Genomic DNA, 6,000 nt, shown 5'->3' on the forward strand with positions numbered 1-6,000 from the left:
TTTTTATGTTTTGCTTTAAGCCGAAGTCCATAAAAACACCAATTTCCATACCATTTCGTCTATAAATTGTGGGGTTTTATTGCATAACGTAATATATCCGATTTTTTTTTTTTTATCAAATGCAAAAATTGTAACAAAGTTTAATTTACTGATTATTATATTTGTTTTTATATTATTTAATAAGTTAATTCAATAAACATAGAAACTTTAGAATGTAGTTGGTGTGTATCCGTATACCTGGTCGACATACCCGCCAGAAATCTGATACTTGTTCTACAAGTAAGCTAGAAGATTTATGCTTTGATAAGATCTCACCTTGCAAAGATTGCCTATACGGCACAATAACCTAAATATCATCAATTCGTTTTTCTGATTTTATCTAGAGAGACGGGCGTTTCAATAGAGAGAAATTATGAAAATAGGAAATAAGTGGCCTTCATTTCACCAAAAATATCAACAGGTGGCAAACATATTAATTTGAAGATAATTTTGATTAAAATAATGGACGATGATAGAGATGTGCATATTTAAATATCACCAAAGTTAATCTAATTTCAATAATACATAAGTATATCCAAATGTTTGCCGACAAGTTATGAGTTTTTTAAAATTAAAATATATATAAGGCACTAGCGGTAAAATCTAGGAGGTACTTGTTTACAAATATTTGGATATACTCAAAACATTGTACATCAATAAAAAATTATCTGGTCCACGAAGAAGTAAAGTATTTTCAGGCGTTTCCTTGTGGATGAAAAATATGGGATGAATCTAACCAAATTAATTTAGGTTTCAGAGTTTTACCTAAAAAAATTAACGTGTAGAAAAATACGAGAAATATGAATATTCATACCCACACGAACAGAATTGTCAATGTTACGTAATGTGTAAAGTGATTCCATAAACGCGCCAAATTACAGATCGGTTTTTGTCAGTAGACATTAATATTTTCTTCACTTATTTTATCAGTTGGATATAAGAAATTAAAACAATATTAAAACAAGACTTCTGTATTTATTTTTCAAAGAGGTTTTTTCACACTTGCCTCTCTCACTTTCGCCTTCTCCCACGTCAAATACTTCAGTAAAACTTAAAAGCGGTTTTTTTTATTCATAAAAATTGTTGATAAAAATAAATATTTGCACACAGTGAATAGTCAGTTTTGCAACAAAACTCTGATATTTCGTTTGTTCCAAGTGGACATGTACGCGGTACGCAAGTTTCATTCGTTCAAATTACGTCTGAGATGCATAAAAAGGCGTACGTAAATACTTGTACATAACTAATTCTTGTTCTGTTACATTGCTCAATTTTTTGGCATATGTACAATTAACTTCATCGTCCTCAACATACTCCTATCTGCACTTGGCGGGCCATAGGACACGGCATGGTCAAAGTTAATGCAGCGTATCCATATTATCTGCTACAGAAAGCGTTGCACAATACGCAAGACGCACAGAGTGCGCTGTCAAAACGTTAAAAAGAAGAACTAGAGAGATAGATCTCTTTTCCACGCCGACAGCCTCTGACCTAATGCGTAACGTTTTAATTATTCTTACCATTGTTAAATCAGTGAATTTTTTTTATTTATGTAATCCTCATCGCGTTTCCCGCCTCGCATAATTCTAAAAAACTGTGATGATATATTAAATCTGGATAATCTAACAATGGATAATATCCCAACAAATCTTACTCTTAAGTATCCAGTTTAGGAAAAGTACAATACTGCATAGAACGTCCCTTCTACTTACTCAAATATGTTTTAGAGGTTTTTTGGCCACATGTTAGATCAGAAATTGGCAGTGAAAGCACTCCCTCCACATATCTGAAAATTTATTGATTGAGAGTTGGTCCGAACATGCCGCCCACCAGAAGTGGTAAATTTTAATATTGAATATACTCAGCCCATTAAAGAAAATTTTCCGAATGCTATTAAGTGAGAGCCGTTTTAGTATATATTTTTTTGTTAAATATGTTGCTTTTTCTAGAAACGTAAATTATGTTTTGACATATTGATTTGCAGAAGCATATCAGATGTGAATGATTTTTAAAAATTATTTATATTTCTGTAATATTGATTTGTTGCTTAGGATTCAAAAATAAACTTTCAATGCGTGAATTCTCTAGAGACAATTTTGTAGATGAATTAATAATGGTTCGTCGATTGAACGGATTCGAACCACGAGGTTTCATTTCGTGCAGCGAAATGTAAAATTTAGGAAAAGTTTTTGAACTGTATTTTCCGTAAATACAAAGTTTACAAAAGGCAAAAAACAACTAAAATTCAAATATTTTAAATTGATTTATGTATAAAATACTATGTTTCAGTTCATAATTTATGAAATATGTTGTAAATAATTTTAAAGATGTGTAGCAAAATAATTCATTGTTGATTTGTTTATTAAACCATGAATTATATTATTTATTAAATTATGTATAATATATTTAACTAGCAGACCCGACAGACGCTGTCCTGCTTGAACATTGGCTTGCCTGCTATTAGCTTGAAAAATACTTTTCATTGATAAGTAGGTACCTAGGTACTTGTTTAAGGTTGAATTCCAAAACATAAAATAATTCATTTTCAAATCAAGAATTCTTTTAGCATATGTCAAACTCGGCTCTTCTCACCAACCGGGGTGGAATTTAATAATGGATGCGATTTTAAAAAATATATTGAATGTCAGTTAATATTATTTGATTATTATCAAAAATCCAATAAAAAGAAATAAGTGGGAAGAAATTATAAAAAATGTGAGGGAGAGATTGGGATCCATAAAAATCGAATATTGTTTGTAAACATTAAAACACAAAAAAACAACATCTTTTCTTTTTTATGTATGCATTCTCGTCGTATGCAACCCTGGAAGGTCGATGAAAAAAATATTTATGCTTCTCACTTTATTTTTACAGATTCGATTGAAAATGTTTATATCTATGAACACGCGCAGCGCAAAGATCTACATTTCACTGAAAACCGCACGTAAATCGGTTAAGCCGCTTAGGAGGAGTACACGTGCAGAAGAATTATATATATAAAGAAAATGTTCAAATACGGGCGGTGCACATTTCACTAGTTTTGTTGTAAACAATTTTATAGGTGTGCGTTCCTATATTATATGCATTTATAGTGCACATTTTGTATTGATGAATCAGCAAGCTGCGCCCTGCTGCCTATACGGTGGTCGTGTTATGTTGGTATAGATTGCAACAATAATAATAAATGTGAAATTGGTAAAATGTTTATATTCTTATGCTTGATAATAAAGCGTTTATTATAATATTTGCAGTAATGAATATTATGATAATCTTAAATTAATTTTGAAAGTGTCGATTTATTACAAAATTATTTTATTAGATTTTTAATTTCCTCATGCATTTTATTACAAAAATATTGTTTACAATTTAGTCTGGTTCGTTTACGGTTGAATGTAATTCGATTTCAAAAGCCATGTTGAGGAGCGGACAAGGTGTGAAGAAATACCTCGTCCTGTAGGAGGAAAATTTGGAGTGGACTGTATTATAGGGGGAGGAAGGTTACGCAACTCCACTAACCTGCTGATGATGAGGTGTGACGTGTGCTGGAACCTGGTCGTGAAGCTGACGGTCTCGCGACGCTGGCACAGCTTGAATGAAGCTGGCGGTCTAGATGGACGCTGGCACAGCTCGCTTGTTGAATGTTGTTTGTTGGTAGCACTTGTTTGATGTTCTTTTGGTACTGAATATTTAATGATTTTCCACCACTCACACGTAGAATTATTGTTACGTGCGCTAGTAAATGGGAAGTGGGACGGATATGGATAGATATAATTATGGTTAAAAGTTAGTCCGAATGTATCCGAATGCTGTAATTTTTGTTAAGTTCAAGGCTAAAACTGACTACATTCTATACTATGCACTCTCCAATTAATTTAATGAAATAACTGTTTGTATCGGATTTCCTTCTGTACCTTCATTTACTTTTAATACATTTTGATATTTTCTTTTATTTATTAATTAAGTAGAAATCATTATTTGGTTACATTATTTATTACTTTAATTTATACTTTTTAAAAACAGTATTTCAATTACGTTATTGTATTATATTATTTTCTATTAATTTCGATGATTCTATTATTTTGCAGATATGTTTAATCATGTCTGTAACTAAATATGCGTTTCCAAAATTGATTATTTTTTATGTTATTCTTTATCACTTTTATATCATATTGAATTATTATGAATTTATTTTAGGTTAATATACCATAGAATTAAGAATAGTCCAGAAGAAGCGTAGAATCATATTTCAACACATCAAACTGTGTCCGAAAATCCCCTCTCGTTGCTTACTTTCGCCGCGCGCATCCGTGAAGTCGCCGCGTAATGTTGCCAGATGGGAAAAAATATAATCTTATATAATATAAAATAATAATAATATTTTTTAAAAAAAAATTTAATTTCTCTAAAATTTTATTGTGCAAGTGGAAACATTGATTGACACAACAGAGTAGATAAGTGAACGGTCATTTAATAAGAGTAATTGAATTAATGAACTTTGAACTTAAAATATATGACATAAAACGGATATTTTTATATCATGTTAAATATTATTTGATGTTTTAAAGATAATGTCGGTCAAATCTCTAGCACGGCGTTGTTTAATCCGAGATCCAATTTTCATTGGTTCTCTCATTAGATGATCAAAGTAGGGTAAAAAATTTACTTCCTTGGCAACACAAACGAAATGTCTATTTTGTTTTCTTTGACAATCTGACAGATGGAAAAATGATTAAATTTTTAAGTAATGCATTTGCTACTTACACATGCATTTGCTAATTATAGATGAAGTGTGATCTCATCCTGTTTCTTTAAGATCCCAGAAGTATATTTCTACACTTTAAAACGACACAACACGCCATAGTTGAATTCAAACCGGGAGTTGCGTACTGAGCGACGTCTACAAAGAAATTAATGGGTCGAAACGTAAAACTACTATTTTAAGAGCAGTTTAGTAACCTTCTGTTTGATGCGCGTATGCGGTTTCTTAACTATTTTTCTTATTAATTATTACGGCTTTACACGGGCTCGGTCTAAAAAGCAATCATAAGTGTGTGAATTTAAAAATATTTAATTTTAAATAAATAGATCTATGGTAGTAAGATGAATCAAATGTTTTTTTACAGACTCAAAACATTTGTTAAAGCCATCTTCCGTGGTATATGATTATTTAATACCTATTCGTATTTTTAAAATTTAGGAACTATTGTAGTCAAAACAATATTTTTTTGGATAAGAAAATATCTTTTGTGATCTTGGTCATTAAAAATATAACACCATTTACGAAATACTGTTCTTTTCAGAGAAGTGTTCTCAAGCTTATCTTGAATGACTTTCATATTCCATAGATCTCTTTATGACGTCAGAGCAAAACAGGATGGTGAGGGGTTTCCGACCTTTTCAAAAAATAAAAAAGGCGTTAACTTTGAATTAATTTTTAAACAGAAACAGAGATTTTTTTAAAAGAGTTATATTAAAGTCTATAATTTTGCAATTTTTGTTATGATTCGACGCCAATTTACATAATATCGACACTGAAAAGGGAAAAGTTACCAACTGATATGTAGCGACTTAACAAGAGTCAATAAAAAATAAATGTTTTCGATTGATAAAAAAATCTCATACATACAGATAATTTTGGCGTGATTCCTGCATACTAAAAAAAACGAGATTCTTTTTATTTGAAAAAAAAAGAAACTTTAATTGGTTCTTTTGCAAAGTTACAACATATTGCTTGGTGGCTTTTTCCTTTCCACTAGATTAAAAACCCTGAAGGGTTTAATCCGGTAGTTGACAATTACCGGATTAAATCGTTTTAAACAGATTTGGACAAACGATGATCAGAAAAAATATATTGTTGCAGGGTTATTTAGATCGTAAATTATAATATGATACAGAAATATTATTAATATAAGGGTTTACAAATAAATCCACGAATGTAGCAATGCCTTCCATTTTAATTTA

The sequence above is a fragment of the Micrasema longulum genome, unplaced genomic scaffold (assembly GCF_059751315.1).
Source record: "Micrasema longulum isolate JH-2025_06_02 unplaced genomic scaffold, ASM5975131v1 h1tg002046l, whole genome shotgun sequence".
Taxonomy (NCBI): Eukaryota; Metazoa; Arthropoda; class Insecta; order Trichoptera; family Brachycentridae; genus Micrasema; species Micrasema longulum.